We start from the raw sequence: 27,572 nt of genomic DNA on the forward strand, positions 1-27,572 counted from the left end.
AAGCATACTGACCACTTGCTTTCCCTGGAACTAAAGCAGAACAAACAAGTTAACAGAAAAATGATAAAGTACAAAAACAATGATAATAGTGACTCATGATGATGAAGAAATCTGCCTTGCAACAGCAAATAAACAAACAACCCCCAAATAACCAGAATATAATGTTCAGAAAGTCATCTGATAATTCCCTAACCTAACTCCCCTCACTCAAATCTTTCTATCATTTCTATTTTGTTTGGCTTGTGATATTTATGGAATTGTCATTTTAAACTGAAGTAACATCAGTGGTTCTAGAAGGACTCTTCTAGGATATTGAGATACATGAGGCCTCATTATAAGGAAAATTCAGAACTTTTCCAAAGGAAAAGATTATTTTAAATACCCAGAAGTATTCAATTATTTGAGATTTACATGTGATTTTGCAGCTACTACCATAAAGGAAAGGCTATACTATAAAGGCTTATAAAGGAAAGCCTAAAATTATATATTCCAGAAGGCATAGGACATAGGCTTATAATCAAGAATAATTTACCCAGTTAAACAGAATATAATGTTATAAAGAAAAAAATAAACAAAGGTCTTTAATGAAATAGAAGACATCTAAGCATTCCTGATGAAAACAAAAAAAAAAAAACAACAACAACAACAACAACAAAAAAAACAAAACAGAGTTGTACATAAGCCTTGAAATACAAATACAGGAGTCAAGAGAAATATAAAGAAGATAAACATGAATGAAGAGTCATAATTGATTAAACAAGAGTAAATTGCTTATTGTCTAATATGAGTAAATGATACATTTGGTCTCTGAACCCTCTCCTTATCGAGGTTCTGAGGGAAAGCTTATTTGAAGAGAAAACCTAGCAATAATACTATACCTAGAATTTAAGAGAAGAATAAAAGAGAAGAAAATGAATCAGTCAATATTTATCAAGGACTTATGTGCTAGGCACTTTCATAAGTGCTTCATAATTATTATCTCACTTGATCTTTACAACTATTTTCATTTTACAGATGATAAACTGAGACATACAAAGGTTAAGTGACTTCGTAAATGTCTGAAATTGAATTTGAATTCAGGTATTCCTGATTTCAGGCCAGGAATCCTATGCAGTATACTATCAAACTTCTCAAATTCTATTGTTATGTAAAAATCATGGAGGGGATAGTTTTTAAGAAAATCCTGGCAAGATTTATATGATCTGATACAGAGCGAAGTGAGTAGGATTTGAACAATTTGTCCAATAACATAATGACAATTTTGAAAGATTTGAAAATTGTACTCAACATAATCACCAGCCAATGTGCTATGTACTCTCTAGTAAGAAAAATGAATGACTCAAAATATAGAGATGTGGAGAGGAGAAAGGAGAATGATGCATTTTAATGCAAAAGATTGCTTTATCTGACCATGTATTCTTATAAGAAGGTTTTGATTTTTCATTCTCAATCAGGGGTCAGATGGGAGATAGAGAAGATACATTTTTTTGGGGGGGAACTCTTTTCATAACCTAATTCCTATAATAATTTTCTTCACATGCTGCTTTTATTTATTGACCATCATCTCCCAATCCCTTATGATTTTATAACTTGACCTCTCTACCAAAACTGATTTATCTAGTTACTAAATATCTCTTTCTTAATGAATCTAATGCTTTTTCCTTAGCCCTTTTTCCTTTTTCATGATGACCCTTGCCATATGTAACTAAGAAGAGGATATTCTAATGCCTATTAGGATGCTTTGTTTAACAATTAATGCTTAGCTCAAGTACTATTACCTACAGGAAGCCTTTCATGATGCTATAGGGAAACTTAATCCATCCAGAAGGTTCTTATTAAGTATCTGATATACAAAAGGGACTGTTCTAAGCAATGAAAATACAAAGGCAAGTTACTTTGTATTTATATACTTCTATCTAGCTTTTCTCTTCCACAATACTTTAAGTCCTTCAAGAAAAGGGACAATTTTTTTTTAATCTCCAAGCATCTAGTAACACACATTCTACATAGCAGGCATTGAATAAAAACTTATTTACCTGAATTGAATTCAACCATCAGGTTTAAGGAAATAGTTCACTGGTGATGACTTAAGTCTAGATGTCTTAATGAAGAATCTTTAAAGGAGGGCAATCCTAGTCTATCTCTCTGAAATCTCATTCTAACCCTTGCATTGTTAGAGGATGGTCTCCTCCTCCTTAAATTAGGTCATGATTTTTCATAAATGTGGAATACATGTGCTATTTCTGCTGGAGGTAATACTGAATTCTCCCTTATAATTGTGTCATTTTTTAATCTTGTAATTCTTCATTTATAAGGGTTTTTTTTTGGTTTGTTTTATCTCTTGATTTTTCTGAATGTGAAGGACAAGAGTAAGGAAGATAAAGAAGATGGGAAACTTGTTTTACAGGCATGAAAAAAGAAAACTGGGAAATCTCAGTGAGGGAGAGAATTAAGCTTTCAATATATAACTGAGCTTTTCCTTCTCATTTCCAGCTAGGTTTTATGTTTTTGTTTTTATATAACTCATTTTTGATATATCTTCTCCAATTTTATCCTCCCTTCTAACAAAAAATGCTATCAGAAACCAGGAGATATAATCACCAAATTTGATAGTGTATGTGACATTCTACACTTATCTTCCTCCACTTCTCTTTCAAGAGTTGGAAGTTGTTTTTCATCATCTGCTCCTCGGGATTGAGAGTCTTTATTGTAATTAACAGAAGTAACCTGCTTTTATTGATACAACTTTCAGGGACACCATGCCATCCAGAAAGTCTCTCTTTTCCTAAGGATCACAGATCTTATCATTAGGTCTTTGTGCTATAAATTGAAGGTTATGAGCCTCACCTTTCAGTTCCTCAATACTCTCCTCTTACTGTTCAACACACAGGCATTTTCTAGCTACAATGTTTCAAATCTCAAGCAAAATTTATCATCTTATGTGGTCAGATAGTATCTTTCTAGATAATTGCATCTGCTTAATCACTATTTCCTACTATTACTGAGAGGAGATCAAAGTCTTCATGGAATGGAACTCATAGCAGAGAGAATGTTGAGAGCATGGTACATGTTTTCCATATGGTAGAACCTAGAGTAAGACATCCTGGAAGTCAGGGCATACTTTTGGTTCTAACATATGGATCTTCACAACTGCCTAACCACTATCATTTCTGTTTAGTTTGCCAAGAAATCTTCCCTTCAGCAAATTATTGCCCTATAGGATGAAGAGAAAGGAGAAGAGAAGAGGAAAAGGAGTAGGAGGAAGAAGAAGAAGAAAAAGAACTATTAATAATAGATAAAGGTATATAGCACTTAGTATATTCCAGGAACTATGCTAAGCACTTTACAATTATCTCATTTGATCTTTACAACAACTTTGTGAGGTGGGTGCTATTATTGTTCCCATTTATAGTTGAGAAAACTTAAGAAAAACAGAAGTTAAGTGAGTGCTTACAGCTAGTATGAATCTGAGGCTGAATTTAAATTCAAGTTTTCCTGAATTCAAACCCAATGATCTATTTACTGGGTGACCTAGCTGCCTCTAGGAAGGAAGATTGTTGGAGAAACTCCTTCACAATCCTCCGACCACATCTGAAAACCCCACATTACCTCTGACAGCTCAAATATATTTTCATTGACTTGACACTACTCCTCACTCTTAAGCCTTGCAATAAATAAAAACAAACTCATTAACAAATATTAAGTCTTCAAGTAAAGATCAATGACAAGTAAACTTCTGCCAAGCAAAAAAGAGAACAAAGAAAAAACTATAGCACCAGTATTTCCCATGTTGCCTAATGGTATGAAGCAGTGGAAAGGTCCTGCCATAGCTCCATAGTCGCCCACAGTAACAAATCATGCCTCTATGTTTACTTTTACAGCTTATCTATAATCTAGCAATATATATATATATATAGCCATCTTCATGATGTAAATCACATTTCTCTGAAATGCTACTTTTCTTTAAAACTCCTTTAGTAAACTTTTCAAAATGATAAACAAGAGTATTAGCATTCAACCCTCCCTCTCTTTCCAACCGTCATTTGTGAATTAAAATTTATAATCATCAACTGGTATTCTGCAAATCATTTGGAAGGAAGGCCAAGAGTAGTATTCATAGGTGTGGGAGTAAAGGAAGGATCTGAAATAGATGCATGCTGAAGAAGAATAGGACACAAGATGAGTAAAATTCTGGGAAGGTCTTCTGAAGATTCTTTTTCTAAAGAGCAAACATCTATCCTTTTATAAGATCCTGCCTTTATAAGCTAATAGAGATGTCCTATTTTGATGTATTGGAGAAAAATTGCCCTCACCATGTCTTTCTTCATTATCTCATAGACAGTGCATTTTCTCATGTTAAGCTATGAAGTATTGAAAATTACTACCATTTTTCAAATGCTATGTATATTGCTTTGCAAATTTCACAAGAAGGTCTTATGACCAAAGACAGAACATTTTGTTTTATATGCCAAGCATCTTCAATATAATGTTTTATTCTATATGCCATTGAGGGATTCAACAGCCCAGGTTTCTGTACTGTAAAGTGGGGCAGGGGATCTTAACCTGCTGCAGCAACATAAATATGGGAAAACCTTCTGGATACCCTTGGTCTTCTATGGATATCAGCTCTGCCCATGGTGCTTTCTTGATAATATGCATTTTATATGCTTATGGAGTAATTTATTCCCATCTGTAGTTCTCAAACTGTCTCATAACCTGCTACAGAAAATCATATTTTCTGTTTTAATGGCATTGTGATAACTAAACAATCCCAACTCCCTCCCATTATTTTTTTTTTGATTAAATAGAAATGGCAGCAGAACAATCTGTATTTTCTGTATTCCTATATACATATATATATATGTATATGTATATGTATATGTGTATATATATGCATATAAATATGAAAATAAGAGATAACCTGGTTGATTTATATGCTACACTGAGGGGGGGGAGGTTAAAAGTTTACCAACATGATTTTCCAAGTTCTTTCCAAAGCAGAAAGAACTTTGACAGGTTAATTTACATGACTGACTGACAGGATAAAAGTTGGGGGAGGGGAAGAACAAGATTCACACCACTTCTTCCTTCCAGGTCTAAAAAGCCAGTACTTGAGATTTTCCAAAAGAGGTAGCAATGGTTCCCAAAATGTTGTGGATTGGGGCAAAGGATGGTTTTATTATTATAGATCAGACATGAATCCCACTTCAAAAGTTAAGATAGCAAGAAGGGCACACAAAAATTAAAGGAGGGAAAACACACACACACACACACATCAGGATACTTAGGATTTTCACCAAGCATCTTTCCAAATGAACTATATGCCTCTTGGAACTATGGAGAAACACAGAAAAAAAATGTTACCCCCTAGAATACAGTAACTGGAGGGGGGCAGAGAAGTAAAAGAAAAAAAATAGTATTTTTTTGCAATGACTTTATTTCTGGAAAATAGTTTCCAGAATGGTTGAAAAATCTTTCAGGGTCATTAGAGGGTATATCTATTTCAGGAACTAGGCAAGCAGAAAAACAGAAGTCAAATTACAAGGGGAAGGGAAAGAATGAGGGGGTGCAGGGAAAGGAATGGAGCATAAGGAAAAGGCACATTTTCTGATTCAACAAAGCAGTTAAGAAGAGAGTAGGAAAGAAAGAAGCTCAGGGGCTGTAGACTGTCACTGAGAGAGAAACCAGTCAGATAACAAGTGAAAGCACTCGGTTTAATCTGAGAGATTATAATATTCTAATCAGTCCCTTCTCTGAATAAAAAGGAATGAAGAAGAAATAAAGCTGAGGGACAGGAGATGGGAAGGCTAGCGGACTGCCAAAGAGGTATCTTGCAGGGAGGACAGAGCACTGGCTGCTCCTGGTTCCCTCTCCCTCTCTTCCTCTCTTTCTTTCAAAAAAAAAAGATCATATTTCGGGGCCATCAATCAGCATTAGGCTGCTTAGGGGTGCAGAGCAATTCACTACATGCAGTTGCCAGTAGCAACAGGGCACACACTCTTAATGGGGTGGGGAGGGGAGGAGGAGAAAAAGGGCTGGTAGGGAGGGTGGCAGAAAGTAACATAGAAAGTGACAAGTCAGTACGAAAGTAAGGGTGCAGTAGGTTACGGAAGGAGCCTTCCACAAAATAAGATGAATGGATTAGATGCAGCAGGCCCTTCAGCATCTGGGCAGCGAGTTTTCAAATCCTTTTACTCCGTAGCTCTCTCTGGATCTGCTTCAAGTGTTCCTACTCTCTGTCTCTAAAATCTAAAATCATAAAGCAAGGGCAATGCCAAGGAGAAGGAGCAGCCCTCTGCTTTGCTTGGTGGCATAAGAGTCACCTGTGCAATTCCTTCGATCACTGCTAGGTTGAGGATCTGACTCTCCTCCCCGCCCCCTTTCTGTTGTGTGATGTCTCCGTGAGTGAAGGCTGATGTGTGAGTACACGCGCATATACGCGAGCACGCGCACGCGCATCCACACACACATATACACATGCAAACACGTGTGTGTGTGTGTGTGTGTGTGTGTGTGTGTGTGTGTGTGTGTTTCCATTTGGATTTCCAGATTTTTAGCAGGTTTCCTGTGTCAAAGCAAAGACCCACAGGTGGAGGACCGGGGAAGGGCAACTGCTGCTAGGGCAGAGAAGAAAACAGGTCTCTGGAGAGGAGTAGTGGGAGAAGCACGCGCGCACACAAACACACACACACACACACACACACACACACACACACACACACCTCACAACCCTCAAAATCCGAAGGCAAAAAATGGGGATCTCAAGCCATCTCTCAACTTCTCCCCCTTGTGTGGTAAGAGGGAAAGGAGTCTGGCACCAGTAGATGGAGTGGAGATGAGAAGATCTGGACACTCTTATCAAGGGAAGGAGGAGAGATGAGAGAGAGGGGAGGGAGAGGGGAGGAGAGAAAAGAGGGCGGGGAGGGGACTGTGCAAAGAAAAGTGGGAGCGAAAGGGATCAAGGGATGGGGGCAAGAGAGGACATGGGGGCAGGCGAGGAGGGGAGCCAGTGGAAAGGAGAGGGAAGCCATAGGCCAGAAGGGAGAGAAGGAAGGAAGATGGAGGGTTGGGGGGCAGACAGAAATGCAGAGATTCTTAGGTAGGATGGAGGGAGGTAGAAGGACAGGGATCTAGCTCCTTACCTCGCCTGTGCTGAAACATTTTGAAGCCGGGAGTGGAGTGGGGGAGCTTCCCAGGCGGGGGCAGACAACGTAATCCTACAAAGTCTCGGGAAGCGAGGTGCTGACCGGAGAGCCGGGAGTTGCCAAACTTCCCATGTCCAGAGCGCACTGCCGCGAGCGGCAACGGCGGCGGCAGAAGCGGAGGCGTCTGCAGCAGCCCAAGCGAGCCTTGGCAGCAGCTGCCCAGCCTGGCCCGGCCCTAACCCCCCTCGCTCTCTCCGCCGCCACCGCAGACAGGGAAACCTCACTCTCTCGCTCCCTCTCGCCTCTTCCGCTTTGTTGTGCTTCACTGGCTCTTTTTTTCCCTCCCCCACCCCCTTCTCCTCTCCCTCTCAGGCTGTGGGACGTTTAACATGTGTTTGGGGAGGGCCACTCGGCTTTGAGGTGCCACTTTCCTTGGGGAGGGGAGTTTAAAGAGCAGATCAAGAGAGCGCCCGGCTGGGGATGCTCTGTGTGCGATCTTGCTCTGTGACTCTGGCCCATTAATTCCCGCCCCCATCCCCTTCCCCTCCCCTCCAGTCCCTAACCCTCCCCCCCCCCCCCAAGAAACTGCTTAGGATCGGGGCTGTCAAATCCAGCCCATCTGCTGCAATCATAATCAGTCTCAACTGAATGGTTCTGACAAATCTGTGCCTGCAGCAGAGTTAGGAAAACCAGTGTGATATAGTAGCGAGGAGGAAGAGGAGGGAGGTGGAAGAGAGTGGAGGGGAGCTCAGGGAAAGGGTATGTATGGGATTCTATTGTCTGCTGTGAATGAGGAACCGAAGGGGTAAGACAGGAATTGGGAAAGGAAGTAGAGTTTTCCTTTCTCTATTTCTAGTAGGAAAAATAAATACATCCTCCTCACCCGACCCCGAACCTTCAACTTTGGTTAAACAGATCTCTGCTAATGAAGGAAAGAAATGGTTCCCTTAATCTGATTATCAGTATGTCTATCCAGTAAACTTCAGCAATCCTTTGAAGTCCTATCCTTGGCAGGTAGGGGTTGAAAGGACTTTAGTTTTATAGCGCTCGAGTAAGCACCAGTATGGGTTTGGGAATAATGCTTACAACAGGAAAATTGGACATGTGATTGGAGAAGATGTTTGGATACTTGCCAACTGTTGGCATTCTTTTAGGGAACATGGAATTGAATTGTAGGTGAGAAACGAATATTTGCCTACTATTGATGTCCGAATCCTTCAGAGTATACCTTTTTGTCTGCTTGCAATGTTAGCTTATTTATGTATTTATTTTAAATTCCATTAGCAAGCAATAAAACCACATTTACAACTAATTTTCTCTTCTCAAACATATCTTTTTAGTTGAAAATAAAGCGTTCTATTTTTGGAATAATGTGTTCTAATCAACTCTTACTATAACTTGCTGCATTTATATAAAAAAGTATATCTTCTCTTCAAAGAATTGACCGAAAATTTAAAAATATAATCAACAAGTATAATGATCCTTTTAAAAACTTTACATCATAGAATTGGGAAGAATAAAGCCAATGGAATCTTGGACCATTTTGTGTATGTTTCTTTAAAAATGGCAAAAAATAATATTCAAGTATTAAAGATAATAATCTATGCTAGTGAAATAGTTTCTTCTATAAAATACCAGTTGTTGGAAGCTGAAGAGGGAAATATTCTTAGGCATTCAACCAATTCATTCTTAGAGGTATATGACTTCTGCAAAAATTCATTACACCATGAAGACTGAATAGAATTTTAAAATAGTGTTCAAATGACTCTTTTGCTTTATATGTGAAGAATGTATGCAAGCCACATTAAGCTCTCACATATCTAGGCAGGAACTGTTTCTTTTCCTTATTTTATAAGTCAGTGATGCTTAAAACAGTGTCATGCACTCAATAGCTAATGACAACAGGAAGATAGCATTGAAGTGTTGTGAATAAAAATGCATATTCCTATCATAGTGGATAGGTGAAGACAAAGTAGGGACTAATTGTTCATTTCCCAAAACATAACTAAGCACAAAATAGTTATATTACTCATTGTCAGATTTTTGTTTCTTTGATTAATGTCAAAGAAAGATAAAAGAAGCCTGATTAAAAGAATAAATTCTCTGACCACTTTGTTTTTTACTTTGCCCCCTCTCCCCCCTTACAGAGAAAGTATAAATTGAAAATTCTTTCTAAAAAGCAATGCTTTAGAATTTTGATGAGATGACCTCTAGATAGACAATCTGGTCATACACCCACATGTTCAAAAATGTTTATGGCAGCTCTTCTCATAGTGAGTGGCTGCCCATCAGTTGGAGAACTGCTGAATAAGTTATGGTATATAAATGTTAAGGAATATTATTGTTCTGTAAGAAACGATCAGGAGGATGATTTTAGAGAAGCCTGGAGAGATTTACATAAATTGATGTGAAGTGAAGTGAGCAGAACCAGGAGATCATTGTACATGGCAACATCAATATTGTATAATGATCAATTCTGATGAACTTGACTCTTTCCAACAGTGAGATGATTGATGCCAGTTCCAATGATCTTGTGATGAAGAGAACCATCTACACCCAGAGAAAAAACTGTGGGAACTGAATGTAGATCACAACATAATAGTTTTACTCTTTTTGATGTGGTTTACTTGCATTTTGTTTTTAAATTTTTTTTCCTTTTTGATCTGACTTTTCTTGTGTAACAAGAGCATTGTGTAAATATGTTTATGCATATTGGATATATTTGAACATGTATAACATATATTGGATTGCTAAGGCAGGAGTTGGGAGGAAGGAAGGGAAAATCTGAAACACAAGGTTATGCAAGGGTCAATGTTAAAAATTATCTGTTCATATGTTTCAAAAATAAAAAGATTTAAAAAAAAGAAAGAGGGTCATGTAAGGATACAAAGTGCTTTTCAGAGTGATATTGGTAACTATATGAGCATGAAAAATTCACATTAACATCTCAAAGATACAGTTTTCCCATCTCTAAAAAAGAGGGCAGTAATACTAGACTAAGGATAAATGTAGTTAATATAATATAATGTGGTCATAGTGAGATATATAATGCCTATAATGTCCATCCTGAGAGATATCTCCTCATGTACATGTATACCTGATATTCAATATGGCAGAGCAAATAACTAACTTTAGAGTAAGAAAAACATGAATTAAAGACCTAAAAATAAAGCATGCCTTTATCAGATACTAATTACATACTAACTAACCTCTCATGTCCTATAAACATTAAAACATTAAAACTGAATTGCTAATTTATATCAGTAAAGGGAGATTCCACACTGGAAATGATCTACTCTGAGGAAATCTCAGATCTAAGTCAGTCCCTCACCCCATCAAAATATAAGTTGATACTATTTTTAGAAGTAAAAAAGCACTACATAAAATGCTACTGATACTTCTAATCTATTTAATCAGTGAAACTAGTCCTTTCTAAATTTTTAATCATATCATTTTAGCTTGTATTTTGAGATTCACCAGTTGTTATTGTTGTTGTTGTTGTTCAGCCATATTTGACTCTTCATGACCCCAATGTGGGGCTTTCTGGGAAAAGATCCTGGAGTGGTTTGCCATTTCCTTCTCCAGTTTATTATATAGATAAGAAAATTGAGGTAATAAGAGTTTAGTGTCATACCCAGAGTCACACAGATAGTGTCTGAAGTTGGATTTGAACTCAAGAAGATGAGTCTTTTTCTAGGGTGGTATTCTATCTATGCTTTCATTTGGCTGCCTTTAAAAAAAAAATCACTAATAATGGCTACAAAATATTTGAGGATACAGGGGACAGAGTAAGCAAACATGGGTAGTGATATAAAAGGTATTTTTTTAATTATAGTTTTTATTTACCAGATATATGCATAGGTAATTTTACAGCATTGATAATTGTCAAAACTTTTGTTCCATTTTTTCCCCTCCTTCCCCTCACCCCCTTCCCCAGATGGCAGGTTGACCAATATATGTTAAATATGTCAAAGTATAAGTTAAACACAATATATGTATACATGTCCAAACAGTTATTTTGCTGTACAAAAAGAATCGGACTTTGAAACAGTGTACAATTAGCCTGTGAAGGAAATCAAAAATGCAGGCAGACAAAAATATAGGTTTTGGGAATTCTATGTAGTGGTTCATAGTCTCCCAAAGTTCTTTTGCTGGGTGTAGCTGGTTCAATTCATTACTGGTTTATTGGAACTGATTTGGTTCATCTTATTGTTGAATATGGCCACATCCATCAGAATTGATCATCATATAGTATTGTGTAGTATATAATGATCTCTTGGTCCTACTCATTTCACTCAGCAACAGTTCATATAAGTCTCTCCAGGCCTTTCTGAAATCATTCTGTTGGTCATTTCTTACAGAGCGATAATATTCCATAATATTCATATACTACAATTTATTCAGCTATAAAAGTTATTAAAAAAATTACACATCTATAAAAAATAGATATCTGATCCTTTCAAACAATGTTGGTGTTAATTTTACTAACATTGTCATTACACCAAAGCTTCATATACTCATATTTACTTCTGAACAGATTATATAATATAAGAACATTAAGGGAAATAACAAACCATAACCAAAAAGAAGAAATCCATTATGTTATCTACTTTGCCCTTTAACACTATTGTTTTTCAAATTTAGAGAAACCCTTTCATGGGTAAATGGTCTTTTTATTGGTAGGAGAACATTGATTAATCAATAAGAATTTATTAAGAGCTACAGATAGATCAGGAACTATATGAGACACTGAGACAATGAAGACAAAAGTGAAAATAGTCCATGACTTCAAGGAGCTTACAGTCTGGTTAGGCATGAAAATACATATGTATATAAATAGGTATGTGTAAAATAGATATTCTGAGAGGAAGAGGTGAGGAAGAAGTGTTAATTCAAAGACCTGCAGGATAGAGAGGGAGGAATACACATATAGGAGTATATGTAAAATATACTAAGATAGGTTGAAGCTTTAAATGCCAAAAAGGAGCTTGAAAGAAAAGTCATTTGGGGATAAGTACAAAAGAGGAAGTCAAGAAGGCTACCTGTATAGTATTGTTATCAATAAATAGATCAAGTAAATGATAGCAGAGGAAGAGGTACATTTATCCTGGGAATTCATCTGCCACAAGATCAGTAGAAATGAAAGTACAGAAAAAGACCAATTTTTTTTTTCTTAAATCTGACATTAGAGATAATTTAAATCTCTAGGATCCTTGCTGAGTTACTAAGGAAACAAAGTCAGCAAGAAAAAACTATAACTTTGCGGTGAGAATCTGATAGTGAAAGGCAAGATGAAACTAAATTATAGGTCATTAAAGATTTGATTAAAGGTGAGAACATGAATGTAGTGCTTGTTTAATAGGTGGTATATGGAAAGTGTAAATGAAACGAACAAGAATGTACCTAGTAAGCCTGTCTGGAATGTTACAGACATTGGTATGAAGAAAAGGCTGTTTTTATTTGCTAAAAAGCTTTTTTTTTTTTTTAGTGTAAATGATATCTTGATATCCTGAAGCACTCTGGAAAATGATCTGGATTTCTTTAGAGCTATAAAAGATTTTTGATTCAAGATTTCTATTTCAATTCATAATATATGTCCCCTTTCCTTGATTCTTGGTTTATCTAATCTGTCAGGTTTGACTCTTAATCTCCAGGGGACAGGAACAATACTTTGCCCAAAATGTTCTATATTATGCAGTCTAAATACTTATTATGCTATAGGGAAATATTATATGATCAATATGTTTTGAGAATACATTTCAGATTCAATTCATATCATTTCCTAGTATACTGTTCTCTCATTATTAAACTGTCCTCAAGATAATATATTCTAAAGGAGACTATCTTATTGTGATATCTATGTGGTACTTCAGTAATTAAACCCTTTGGCTACCATATTAAACAGTCCCATCTTTTACTGATTTGTGCTGTATAGAATTAAAGTGAGATGCCAAAGCATTTTCTACATCTGTGCAGTGAAAATGTAGCAGTCTATTATTTTATCATAGCATTTTATTCATTCATAAAATTGTTATTTATCGGGCACCTACAATGCAGCACAAGCCAGTATAATAGGGCTAGAAAATGAATAATGAAGGCACACAATCTTAGCTATGTCACTTACTTGGCAGTATTGACTTAATGAATAAAATCTAGTTCATTGCCTCTAATGTTCTTTAATTTTTTTTAGCAGACTAAATTCTTTGAATTTGTCCTCCTAATTTCTTACCCTAAGGAGATGGTATTTTAATTTGAACACATATGAAACTAAGAGGAGAATATAAGGCATATTTTCTTTGGTAGCTAAGTGTCACAATGAAGAGAATATAGGTATTGAAGTCAAAAAGTCCTGTCTTCAAATTTTATTTTAGGTAATTATGAGCTGTGTAACTCTGGGCAAGTCATTCAACTTCTTTATGCCTCAGTTTCTTTATGTATAAAAAGAAGATAAAAGCACTTATCTCACATCATTGTTCTGAAGATCAAATTAGTTAACATATGTTAAACACTTTATTAATATTACTGTTGTTGCTGTTATACCCCGTACAGTATGTTCATTTTACGAATAGGAACATTCTTTCACATAATTTTAAAAAATCTTTCTCATCATGCTTTCCCATTATACCATTTCTTAGAGTAATTTCTGTATAGTATATGACATATGTTTTTTGATTAGACCATAAACTATGTATTAGAAAAGAGACAATATCTTTGTGTCTTATACTTTGGCAGTTCCTAGTGGTTTTTCAACAAGAAGTGACAATCAGTAAATATTGATTGAATTGAAAAAATATATATTGATTGAATTGACTGACTGAATTTGAGAGACAGGGCAAGAGAGACAGAGGTACAGAGACACGATTAGAGACAGATAGAAAGATAGAGAGATCAAGATCTAATGACATGTAAAATGACAAAGACTCACTTGTATAACTAAAAAAGAAAATATCTAACTGAATCTTTTTGCAAAAGTTACCTACTTCTTTTAAATCTCAGTTTTTTTCATTTGTAAGTAGTGTTGCATTTAAAGCACGTATGGTTATACAAAATATATCTGCCATCTGACCATCAAATTTTATCTCAACATTCCATCAGATGTTAGGAACACAGGATTTGAAAAACAACAAAGTTTAGAAAACCTTAGGCTAACCCATACAATTGTAACAATACATGAAATGCATAGATTTAAAAACTATTAATTAAAATCTTGAATAACGCTTTACAACAAAATCTTCTAGTTATATCTACCTATTGAATTATAATGAGTTCAGTTTCTGATAGCATATAATATATGGCTAATTAAATCATAAATATTCTATTCTTAACAAAGAATGAGAGATTCTGCTGATTAATTTTAAAAAATTAAACTGAAATTACCTTTTTATAGGCAACAATAAATGCAAATAAAATTATTTTCTGATCATTAAAAAAGCAAAACTCCTGATGAATAATTTTTCCAAAGCTTTTCTAATGTGAGAATAATGGAATTATAGCTTTTTTGATTTATTCTAAATAAGCATTGGGTGCAAACTACAGAGTTGACCATCTTTTTGTATACTACACATGTCATGAATCAAAAAGCAATCCTTTCCCTATAACTTAAATATATTTCATTTTTATTAAATATATAGTTTATAGTCTATCTTCATACAATATCTTCTCCCCTTCTTTTTTGGATAACTGAACAATTAAACCCAAGCCTTTAATATAGGACACATAATATCATATAAAAAGGGACCTATATGAGAAATGCCATTATGGATATACACACGTACATATATACATACACATATGTAAGTTTAGTTTCAAGAATCAGCATGGGTTGGGAGTTAGATTTTTTTTTCAAGACAAAAAATGATCAAATCACCTCAAATCAAAATAGCACATTGGAGTTACTCTCTTTACTAACCAATGCCTCCATTTAAAGGCAGAATCAAACATTTTAATATTGTCATTGAAAAGCTGCTTAACATAAGAATAATAACAGCTGCTATATCTATAGATTTTTAACTCTGGTAAAATTTGATATTGTCAGATGACATCATATTATTTAGAAACAGTGAAATGTCAAAGTTATTGACAAATTTTAGAAAATTATTTCCAGACAGAAAAGGGGTAGATCATTCTTAATATGGATTCTGTCCCCAAAACATGCTTAATAAAAAAATAGTACAAATTCCACCTAAATATGATGGACTTGGAATTCTTAGAACTTTTGAGAAAGAAATGGAGATAATTGTAAACAATTTCTTGAAAAATTAACTCCAATGTATTTCTATAGATTAAAAGACTAATAAAATAATGAAATAATAGAAATAGATCAGAAAATATTATCTTAACCAGTAACAGAAAAATCTTATACTATAAAATGGAATGATAGTGCTTCCATTAGTAGTTGTGTTCACCTCCAAAAAATACATAAAGTGAAGAAGAATTACACTGGCCAAGCAAATTAATGAATGGAATCTGGGAAGGATGGTATCATTTTAGGTAATGATTGAGATATTTGAACAGTTTATCTAAAACGTAATGTGAAGTATATGAAATTATTAGATATTATGATAACTTCATCTCAATATGATTAGTTTCATTTATAGTTTTATTTATTTTATTTCATCCATGCAGAATATTACAAGGAATCCAAAGGCATCACTAAATTGCCAAAGTGGAGTATGGAATACAAAGATTGAGTATTCTTGGTCTAGAAAAACTAAAATGAAAGGATCACTGATATCTTTAAAGTCATAAAAAAACCTAGGAAAAAAATAATCAAATTCCAAAATATTAAATGAGAGAGCATTATTTGAAGTCTGAGAGAGTTTAGGACTAAGAAGAGTCCATAGCTTAAAGTAAATAGGATATGGAACTCTTAACTGCCCAAGAGGTGATAGCACTCTATAAATAGACTAAAAATGACTTGATTTTAAAATGAATGGACCAAAATGATGACTAATTGAAATATGTGTGTTGGGATAATCACTAGCCTTTGAAATTGACCTCAAAGAGGACCAGCATGTGTTTCTATAATACATCAATGGATAATTTTGTCAGGCTTATGGGTCTGCTCCTTTGGGAAAATTCTTAGCTTCTGACACAGCATTGTGAAAAGCAGACATGACCTGGAGTGCTCCTCCCTTTCCCAAAACACAAGACATTGGAAACTATGAGAAATGAGCAGAGTTCATATAGACAAAGCAGATGACCTAAGAAACTGCTCCAACTCACCACCAAAAGTCCAGTCAGGATGATAATTTCTCAAGTATCAAAATATCACTTCCTGTTTCTAAAGAGAAACAGAAATAATGCTTCCAGTTTTCTATCTCAGTAGAAGGAACTAAGACTTTGAAATCCCATGAGAAAGTTTGTATAAGAATGTATTTAGGCTTTATGATTAGGGTTGTTCAGGAAAGCTTCCAGACACTGTGAACCTTTGAACTTTTTTTGGTTTGCTTATCTATCTATCTATCTATCTATCTATCATCTTTTTATCTAAACACACACGCACACACACACACACACACACACACACACACACACACACACACACAAACATTTCAGAATTGTATTAACATACTTCCTTGTAACATTTCTGAATTACTTGAGCAGTTTCACCAGAGACACATTACAGGCAATGAGCCTAGCTGCAGGTTTTTTGGAACCACAGTTCCTCCCTCCTCCCCCCCACCAAAAAAAAATTAGTTATTTTTTTTTCCAGAATCCATTATTATAAATAGTAACCTAACTTCAAGAAGATCATTCCATTCCCTCTTCACCTAATCACTTTCCTTCTTAGATTCAACAGAATCAGCAGAAAGGTGAATACTATATAAGGAATGGGGGAGAGGAGAACTTCAACTCATGAAATGGACAAAAAATTTAAAATTGTGGGAAAGTGGGCAAAGGGCAGTAAAAGGCATTAAAAAAAACATTTATAAACATCAATTCATCTTTTAGGACATTAACATATAGTCTTCCTTCAATAATGCCTTGCCATGCTACAAAAACAATTTAACCAAGTACATATTAAAATTCTCATGAGATACATAATTGGAAGACATTTAAAAGTAGAAAAAAAAAAAAGTAGGCAGTTATTTTGTGTGTTCCCCATGAAGTTGCATATACAAGGAATTAGCAAAATTGCTTTCACTCAGAGCTCAGGAGCAACAAAAAATATAATTTCATGTGTTCCAAGGCCATTTTGCCTTGGAAGGGTGATAGTAAGGATAATCAAATAGAAAAAAAATACAAAGAACAGTTTAAAGGTGTCACTGAGAATGAAGTAGGAGGTGGAGTCAAGATAGCAGAGAATAGATAAGTCTTTGCCTGAGCTCTTCTTGCCTTATCCCAGAATCAACACTATATTGAGTCTCTGAATGGATTTTGTAGTGACAGAACCCCAAAATATTTGGAGGTAACAAACTCTAGCAGAAGATATCTGGAAAGGACTTCAAGAAGGGTCTATCTCAATTGGGATGGAGGGGAGATGCAACCCAGTATAGAGCAGTGCAGAGAGGTCCAGGGTAGAGAGATCTCATGAGGGGAGTCTAGCAAGAGGCTCTTAGCCAAAATATAGTAATATTGGCTACTCCGCACTGCTTCAGAAGGCCAGTGAATTATCAGACTACCTGTGAGACTTCCAATGCAATAATAGAAGGCAAATAGTGAGCTGTGAATCCTAGCATAACAGACAGTACTTAGCCAAGTCCACCCAGTGCAGAGCAAAGTCTACAGCAGCACTGGCCCCAACACAGTGCAAAGCCCCTATCTCCATGTAAAGGAAACTCAGGACAACCTCCCCTGTGCCCTAGGAACAGATCTCAACTTTAAAAATGGGCAAAATAGCAAAAAGCACTCAAACCATAGAGAGATATTATGAAGATAGGGAAGAACAGAACCCAGATGCTAAGGATACTAAAGGCAAAATGCCTCCAATTGAAGACTCAAAGAAATGAACTGGTTTCCAGTTCATAAGGCTCTCTTAGAAGAATTCAAAAAGGATTTTAAAAAAGAGTGAGAAGGAAAATAGGGAAAGAAAATGAGAGCTTTGCATAAGAGTTTGGAAAAGGAAACACAGAAATTGACTTAAGAAAACTTTAAAAATACGTTGATGAAATGGAAAAAGAAAACAACTCCTTGAAAAATAGAATTGGTGAAATGGGGGGAAAATCCAATGAACAATACAACTCCATTAAAAGTAGAATTGGCCAAAAGCAAAAGGATAGATTGATTAGTTGGAAATAATATGAAAGGGAAAAGATAAGAAGATATCATGTATAATTATAACAGCTTTAAGCCAATTTCCTTAAATAATATACTGACTGAAAAATGGAACTGGACAAAAGTAAATAACACTTTGTTTACAATAACTTTAAGTGTCACTATATTTATGAGAATTTTAGTGCTAAATAATTGTTTCAAGAATGAGATCAAATAAAACTAGGAGCTGCCATTTTGAGCAAACACTTGTTAATTTTTCTTTTTTGTAAAGTTGAGGAAGTCAAGGATAAGCTCAATATGAATTCATTTGAAAAGAAGTAGAATGATGATATATATATATATATATATATATACATATATATATATATGTATATACATATATGTATATAAATAGATAGAAGACAAAGTGATAAATGGAAATATATCAATATAGTGGTATATATAAATGTATATTTATATATATATATATTTCTATTGGCTTCTAATCTTACTCATCTTTCTCTCTAAACCTTCTAGCTCCCATTTTTCATTTTACTGTAGAGTATACCACTATCCTCTCAGACTCTCAGACTTAAACCTGACAGTCATCCTTGATTCCCCACAATCTATTATCATCTATATCCAATCTTTTATTGATTTCACTCTTTTCTCTTCTGTTACTTCCACCAAGCAGTATCACAGGCGTTTATCAACTAACACCAGGATTGTTGCAATAGCTTGCTTGGTAGGGTTGTCAGGCTCAAGTCTCCCCTTAGTCCAATCCATCCTTTATTCATCCATTAACATAATTTCCCTAAGGGGTCTCACACATGTCACCCTCCTAATCAATAACCTCCAATGGCTTCCTATTGCCTCTAGGGTTAAATAAGAAATGCTTTGTTTAGCATTCAGATCTCTTTGTGATCTAATATAAAAACTGCAGTCTTTCTAGTCTTCTTACACTATACTCCCTGACACATATTAGCTTCCTGTTTATAACATGAACAAGATTCTCCATCTTTCAACTCCAGCAGTTTTCTCTGGCTGCATTCTCATAGCTGGAATGCTCTCTTCCCTTCACTATATTGACCTCCTTGACTCTCCCACTAAAATTTGACATTCTATAGAAACCCTTCCCCAAGCCCTCTTAATTTCAGACCTTTACTTATGTTAATTATCTCCTATTTATCCTGTATAATCCTTGCATTGTGTTCCATATATATATATATATATATATATATATATATATATTTGTTTTTATCTTGTCTCCCATTAGATTATAATGTTTCATGTGGATAATAAGCTGGGTCTCAAATTAAGTAGCAGGACAACATTAAACCAGGGTGTATTTGGAAAACCTTTGTTTTCTAATACTTGTCACTATAAAAGCCTACCTCATGCAAAAATACAAATGTTCTCTTTATGATATTATCTTATACAAATTATGGAACACTATAGTTTCGGGAGAATGTTATATGTAGCCTCAAAAAGGATGGAAACAAATGCATGATAGACTTAAGCAAGATGCAATGTTATTTAATATGATTTTCATGCATCAAGCATGTATCATGTGATATATATTATAATTGTGCAAGAATAGAATAGAGCAATTTTGCTAAATGTTGGTAATAAATCCAAGCAAGTGAAAACAGTCCCTGACCTCAAAGGGCTTACATTCTGATAGCGAAGAAACAACACATAACATGAAGCTAGAAAGTTGAGAAGGGGGAGGAGAGGAACAAATACCTGTGGGAGTCACTGAATCCTCTGAATGTGGGAGTGCTCTGAAAATATGTTCAAAATTGGTCTAGTAGAAGTTCAGTGAATTTCCAAGGTATATCAGAGATGGAGATGATGGTTCAAGTGAAAACTTCCATAGTATACAGATGGCTGGGAAGATGCCAAAAGAAAGAGAAAAGGAAGGCCTTCATTTTCCCAGAAAATTTTATGGAAAACAACTTTATGGAAAACAACTTTCATTGCATAAGGCAGTATGAAGAATGCACAATCTTCATTGGTGAAATGGGATATACTAATAAAATCCCAGATCGGTCAAAGTATTAAAATATAAGAAAATCTACAGAAATGTGTTAAACTGCATAGTGTTAAGAATAAGAATTCAGAAAAGGAAATCACTGACAGAGAAAGACATCAGAGACAAGTCAGAGTTTGTTGGTTTTAATTTGCTTGTTTCAATTGTATCCAACTCTGCATGAACTCATTTGGGATATTCTTGATAGAGTTTCTGGAATGGCTTTCCATTTTGTTCTCCAATTCGTTTTAAAAATCAAGCAAAGCAGGTTAAGTGACTTGCTGGAGGTCACACAGCCAGTATCTGACTTGAATTCAGGAAGATGAGTCTTCCAGATTCCAGGCCCAGAACTCTATCTATTATACATGTATTGTTCTTCTCTGGATGAGGACCATGACATCAGGGGGTGAAAACGCTAGACAAGTGAATTGGATTTAAGTAAGGGAGGTTCTTCTAGGGAAGAGAGGAGTGGCATTCCGGGTTAGAAAACTCATGGACCAAGGGAGGACCGTGTAAATAGATTTCTTCCCCTTAGGGCCTTGCTCTGCAAGATAAGCCAATCAATTAAAGTTAGTCCTCTTAAGCTTTTAATGAGTTTTAATAGGATAGCTTGATACCTTTCTCAGGTATTAAGTATGTATTTTTAATAGAAACTTTTTAGAGTTACAATCTGAAATCAAAAGGCAGAGATTTGAAGCATTCTAGCAGAATGAAATGGGATTTTTTTTTTTTTTTAAATAAGGGTGGTAGGCTTTTTGGCAACCCTACATTACAACACTGATCACATCCTTTATCTTTAATTTATATTAGCCCTCTTCTCAGATTCTAATTTCTAAACTACAAAGGCAAAACCCAGCCTAACTGCTAAGAGATATTGTTCTATTTTGACAGTAAATCTTTTAATTCTAAACTAAACCTGCCTTAGTGGAAAATCTCAAAATCAAACTTATTCATGTTTTCATTTCCAAAGCAGGGGACTATCTATGATAATTAAGTATCACCAAATACTTGATAAAGACATGTAAATAAACATGATTAGCTTTCAATTAGCCTATGATAGTCACTGGTCTCCAGAGAACACTGAAGTCATCACAAGACAATACAATTACCCTGAAGAAGGAAGTCATCCAAGCACTACATGGGTTTTATATTGTACAATTGTCTTTCTCCATCATGCTGTGCTCATAGTGTCTATGGAAAATTAAACATTATTCAATCAAATGCTTTCCTGGACAACTTTTGCAAGTGGTTTTAAATCCAGCCTTGCACTGGTGCCCTGTGACTGCCATCAAGACATTTAATTACCATTGAATAATTCTTTTTTTTTTTTTTTCCAAAAGAAAAAGAGCTGATTATAGTCTTTAAGGAAATTGTGTATCAAAATATTAATGGTTTTTCAGATCAACTTGCCAGTACTATAAGAAGATGGCTGCCTGTTCTCATTATAAAGAATAATATGTCTTTATGTGTTTATCTTTTTTTCTCGTCTATCTTTATATCTCTATTTGTCTCTCTCTCACCTTATCTCATTCATCTAATAATATAACCTAGCCAGATTACTTACAGAAGTTATAAAGTAAAAGATCTGCCAGTAACTTTGAATATCAACCAGTCCACCCTCTTTATATAATAGATATCCCAGGGAGATGCAGAGACTTAACTGAAGTCAATCAGCTTTTAGTGACACAACAGAAATAGATTCAGCCTGCTGACCCCTATTCCAGTGTTTTTGTTTTTCCCACTATATGACCAGAATTTGATTATATTTTATATCAAGAGATGATATAATTCCTAGCATTTTAAGTAATATTGTTTAGGTCTTTTGGTCACTTTCACCTTATCTAAAGTAAAGAAAGTACTAGTCCTGACCTTGCAATTTTGGAAGCTCAAGTATTTGAAAAGAGACTAGAAGGACTTCATAATTCCTTGAAAAACTTGACACTATTTTTTAAATTTTTTAAAATTAATTTTATAATTATAATATTTTTGACAGTACTTATGCATAGGTAATTTTTTACAACATTATCCCTTGTACTCTCTTCTGTTCCGAATTTTCCCCTCCTTCCCTCCACCCCCTTCCCTAGATGGCAGGCATTCCCATACATATTAAATATAGTATAGTATATCCTAGGTACAATATATATGTGCAGAGCCGAATTTTGTTATTGTTGTTGCAAAGGAAGAATTGGATTCGGAAGGTAAAAATAACCTGGGGAGAAAAACAAAAAAATGCTAACAGTTTACACTCATTTCCCAGTGTTCCTTTTCTGGGTGTAGCTGATTCTATCCATCATTGATCAATTGGAATTGGATCAGCATCAGAATACATCCTCATATAGTATTGTTGTTGAAGTGTATAATCTCCTAATTCTGCTCATTTCACTCAGCATCAGTTGATGTAAGTCTCTCCAAGCCTCTCTGTATTCATCCTGTTGGTCATTTCTTACAGAACAATAATATTCCATGACATTCATATGCCATAATTTATCCAACCATTCTCCAATTGATGGGCATCCATTCATTTTCCAGTTTCTAGCCACTACAAAAAGGGCTGCCACAAACATTTTGGCACATCCAGGTCCCTTTCCCTTCTTTAGTATTTCCTTGGGATATAAGCCCAGTAGTAGCAGTGCTGGATCAAAGGGTATGCACAGCTTGATAACTTTTTGGGCATAATTCCAAATTGCTCTCCAGAATGGCTGGATTCTTTCACAACTCCACCAACAATGTATCAGTGTCCCAGTTTTCCCACATCCCCTCCAACATTCATCATTATTTATTCCTGTCATCTTTGCCAATCTGACAGGTGTGTAGTGGTATCTCAGAGTTGTCTTAATTTGCATTTCTCTGATCAATAGTGATTTGGAACACTCTTTCATATGAGTGGAAATAGTTTCAATTTCATCGTCTGAGAATTGTCTGTTCATATCCTTTGACCATTTATAATTGGAGAATGGCTTGATTTCTTATAAATTAGAGACAATTCTCTGTATATTTTGGAGATGAGGCCTTTATCAGAACCTTTAATTGTAAAAATGTTTTCCCAATTTGTTACTTCCCTTCTAACCTTGTTTGCATTAGTTTTGTTTGTATAAAAGCTTTTTAATTTGATGTAATTAAGATTATCTATTTTGTGGTTAATAATGATCTCTAGTTCTCCTTTGGTCACAAATTCCTTCCTCCTCCATTTAAGGTAGTCTTCAAACATTTGAAGACACAATTATATTCTTTCTGAGTCTTTTCTCTTTGAGGTTAAAATTTCCCACTTGGTTCAACTGTTTGTAATATAAAATGGAATCAATTAACGTTGGTCATCTTGATTGCCCTTTTCTGGATACACTCCAGCATATCAACTCACTTCTTAATCCATGGAACCTACAACCAAAACAATACTTGAAATGAAATGGGGATGGGGGAATATGGTATATCAGTCATTTCCCTGTTCTGAAAAGGTCTGCCCATTGTAACTTTGCCTCAAATTATTTTACTGTTTTTTTGGTACTTTCATCATTCTACTGACACATTATTAAGTTTGTAGTTCATTAAAAACCTAGAACTTTTTCAGATTAACTATTTTTTATCTTTATCTTTATGCAAAATTAATTTTCTATGTCATTTTTTGCACATTTTACATTTATCCCTATTGAATATCATCTTGTTAGATTGCCTGTCACAATTGGCCTTTTGATTTCTGATTTTGTCCTGCACTATGTTAACTATCTCTCTTATCTTTATGTCATTTTCAAATTTAATTAAGGATGTCATCTATGCCTGTATCTAAGCCATTGGTAAAAATCTCAAAACTAAATAAGACAAAACATAAATTCTAGTGTACGTCTCTGAATGTCCTGCCAGGTTGACCTTGAACCATTAACAACTTTGTTGTGAATATAGCCATCCAACCCATTTTGAATACAATTGTTTCTATTATATCTAGTCCATATCTCCATTTTCTGCAAAAGAATAGCTTGGGATACTTTATCATTGAATCAGAGGCAGAATAGAATGGAGTCCGTTTTATATGTCTTTGTTACTGTTTTTTTATTGAATGAAGCTGTCCCATATCAGAAAATGCAACTTGCATCAATATTATATAGCAGGTGTTCCCAAATGGTAGCTTCTGACTGAGCAATCTTTAAGTGTGACCCGTTCAGCTTTAGGATATCATTCATGAACACATATATTTACCAATGGCTTGAAGGAATTTTCAGTGGGATTACATATACTTAAAAGCCTTGTGACCCTTTGTTTCTTGCTGGAAAATGTCTCTGAGATATAGGCATGGATATGCCAAATCAGCAACAACTTCTCTACTATTTCCACCCACCCCAATTCCTTTGCTCATATATTTTGTTTCCTGTCATACTAGTGGTTATATTCCTGGCAATCTTTGAAATTAGAGGAAGTAAAAAGTAAATCCATTATTGACGGAAGGTTGGCAGTCCTTGCTACAGATTCTTATTCTGGAAATGCTAGGATTTCTGTGTTTGGATATAAAAAAGAGCATGTGGGAGAAAGAGAAAGAAAGACAGAGATTCATTATTTTTGTGTGTGGAGAGTCAAGTCCAAAACAGATTCTCCAGGAGCAGGATAAAAATAGTATCCAAGTGTTTATTTTTATAGTACATTTTTTCATTTGACTTTAGTTAAGCTTGAAGAACTGAAGCTATTTAAAGGATAGAAAGGCCATCAAATTCTTATTTCTTCAAACATGTACACAGATACAAATACTCACTCACTCCTTCATTTTTTTCTTTTTGTTTACATAATCTATAGTACTTTGTGGGGTCCTGGGGTTAAGGCCATCCTTTGTCCTTTAGGAAAGTCCAAGGCATGATGGAAATAATTCTGTGTGTCACAACATGCCCAAATCTTCCAAAATGTCCCACCTCACCATGATTCTTAATACATAAACTTATTTTGAATGGTAATAAGGATAGTGACTGTGTCTGTAACTTCAATGATATAGGGAATTACAAAATAAGGAAATTCTCACAATGAACATCAACACCTTTTTTGTACCTTTGAGTGTTAGACTAAAAGCAACTATTTGCAACACATAAACAATTGCTAAAGGTACTGAGAGTTGAAATGATTTGCTAAGGGCCACAAAGACTAGATGGGCCTTGAACTGAGTTCTTCCTAGTTTAAAGGTAAGATCTCAGCCTCCATGTCACAAACCATTTTAAATAAAGTTAGAATGAGAGTAAGGAAAGGGACAAGTTTATCTATTTTTATTTGATGATGATTTGGATATATGAGAAGGGCAGAAGAGAAGTCTTTTAGATAATTTTTATAAATATGTTCTTTACCTTTTGTTTTTGTTCTATTTTGTTGTTGTTGTTAAGATGTTTCACTCATGTCTAACTCTCTGTGACCACATTTGTATTTTCTTTTCTTTTCTTTTTTTTTTTTGGCAAAAATATTGGAGTACTTTGCCATCTCCTTCTTCAGCTCATTTTACAGATGAGGAAGCTAAAGCAAACAGAATTAAGTGACTTGCCTAACATCACACAGCTACTAAGCAAATGTCTAAGGCCAGAGGTCCTCCTTACTCCAGGGCCAGGCTCAAATCACTGAAACCTAGCAGGCTATGATCATCCTTTTGAATTGCTGTTGGTCAGTAGCAAAGAATATTCTAAAACAGGTTGCAAGGAGACTGGATTCATTGTGCCCCAAGAACAAATTAAATTGGAAGCAGAATATGCTTATATGAAAACCAGAACCCACAATGTCAAGTGTTCCCATTAAGAAATTCTTTTTTGCATGTTAACTCCATGTTCTTTCAATCTCTTTCATTAACCATGGAGATTTTCACTATAACAATTGTATTCTGAGGTGTAAAGCCTTTCAGTCCTATGACTTAAGAAATTCAATCCAGTTCTTTTGGATTTATTAAAAAAAAAAAAAAAAAGAAAAAAGAGTAAAACATGCAGTTTCCTATTTTTTCCTGTGGTAATAAAGAGAAAAATGACTGCCTTCATTTTTGTTCTTTCAGAAGAACCAAAATAACTGAACTCAAACATTTTAAACTTTAAATTAATGTATCCCTAAGGGCTATTTGATGCACCTTATGGTTCATCTAAAAATAGAAGTGCTTCTTGAATTAAATAGCACCAGCCAAACCCGAGGCCCAAATAATTGTGTTTTTTCCCCCAGTGAGTAATCCTTTGGCTCAACTATACCTTCAGTCAGAAGCCCAGATACTTCTGCTTTTCTCACATGGGTGAAAAAAGGATGGATAGTAGGAATTGGGGAAAGAAGACAGAAAGGAACAGAAAATTGCCATTATCAATTTAGTCCCAACTTATATCTTAATTATGAAAATAAAGACAAAACTGCACAAGTTTTTTTGTGGAATACACATGCATACACATTACAAATGCTATGTATATGTGCACATGTATGTTTTTACACATAGGTATCTGCTAAATCTGGGTCATGTGCCCACAAAGTATTTGACTGCATATGTGGGTATATGTGTATTTCATATGTAATTACATATGTATGTAAATATGTACATGTATATGTATATATGCATGTGTATCAGAAGGGGAGAGTTAAAATCCTTTTAGTAAGATTAACTTATTTTTATCATGTATATTCATTCTTGTGGATTATTATTAATACATCAATGAGTGTTCATGTTTCTGAGAGAACATAAAACTTTCTTCATTTTAGAAGCCTATGTACATTGTTGACAAAAAAAAATATATGAACATAGCAAGCTCAGACATTCATATTTTCTCAAATAAGAGCACATGCTAAAGAACAGATGGACTTTCTTCTTAACTCCATGCTCACCCATGTTGGGACCCAGTCCCATACAAATGCTAGGCACAATGCCCTCACTGCAAATTGCTTACTATTAGATTTATGTTAAAGAGAATTCCAGTTAATATTTTTTACATTTTAAAGTTTTCACTATCCCCAAAATGACAAGTATCTCTATGCACTAACAATTTAGTGGATTTTCTTCCATTTAAATTAAAATTAAATAGTTGGCTATGGTAGATTACACTTTTCATATCTTTTCCTAGAATAAAGTACTTATTCATTTTTTACTGTGGATACACTTCAACCTTAATAAATGTATTTATGTCAGGAAGGTCATTTATACTGTTGCCTGCTGGAGTTTTTCTTCTTTCAACTTAGTGGGGAATATTTGTGATCTTTATTACCCCAAATAAATCTAAGAA

At 34.8% G+C, this 27,572-nt stretch overlaps 1 protein-coding gene across 5 annotated transcripts in view; it reads right to left on the reverse strand.

The window, feature by feature from the left end:
• Positions 1-27,572, reverse strand: part of NCKAP5 (NCK associated protein 5) — a 939,808-nt gene that overhangs the window by 621,638 nt on the left and 290,598 nt on the right. The window contains exon 1 of one of the 5 annotated variants that reach the window (XM_074301875.1): positions 7,143-7,650. The exons of the other annotated variants lie outside the window; for them this stretch is intronic. The gene's annotated coding sequence lies outside the window, so the exon portion shown is untranslated. Of the gene's footprint in view, positions 1-7,142; positions 7,651-27,572 lie in introns of those variants that run through there. 5 annotated transcript variants of the gene reach the window in all.

The sequence above is a fragment of the Sminthopsis crassicaudata genome, chromosome 3 (genome assembly GCF_048593235.1).
Source record: "Sminthopsis crassicaudata isolate SCR6 chromosome 3, ASM4859323v1, whole genome shotgun sequence".
In the NCBI taxonomy this organism is placed as follows: domain Eukaryota; kingdom Metazoa; phylum Chordata; class Mammalia; order Dasyuromorphia; family Dasyuridae; genus Sminthopsis; species Sminthopsis crassicaudata.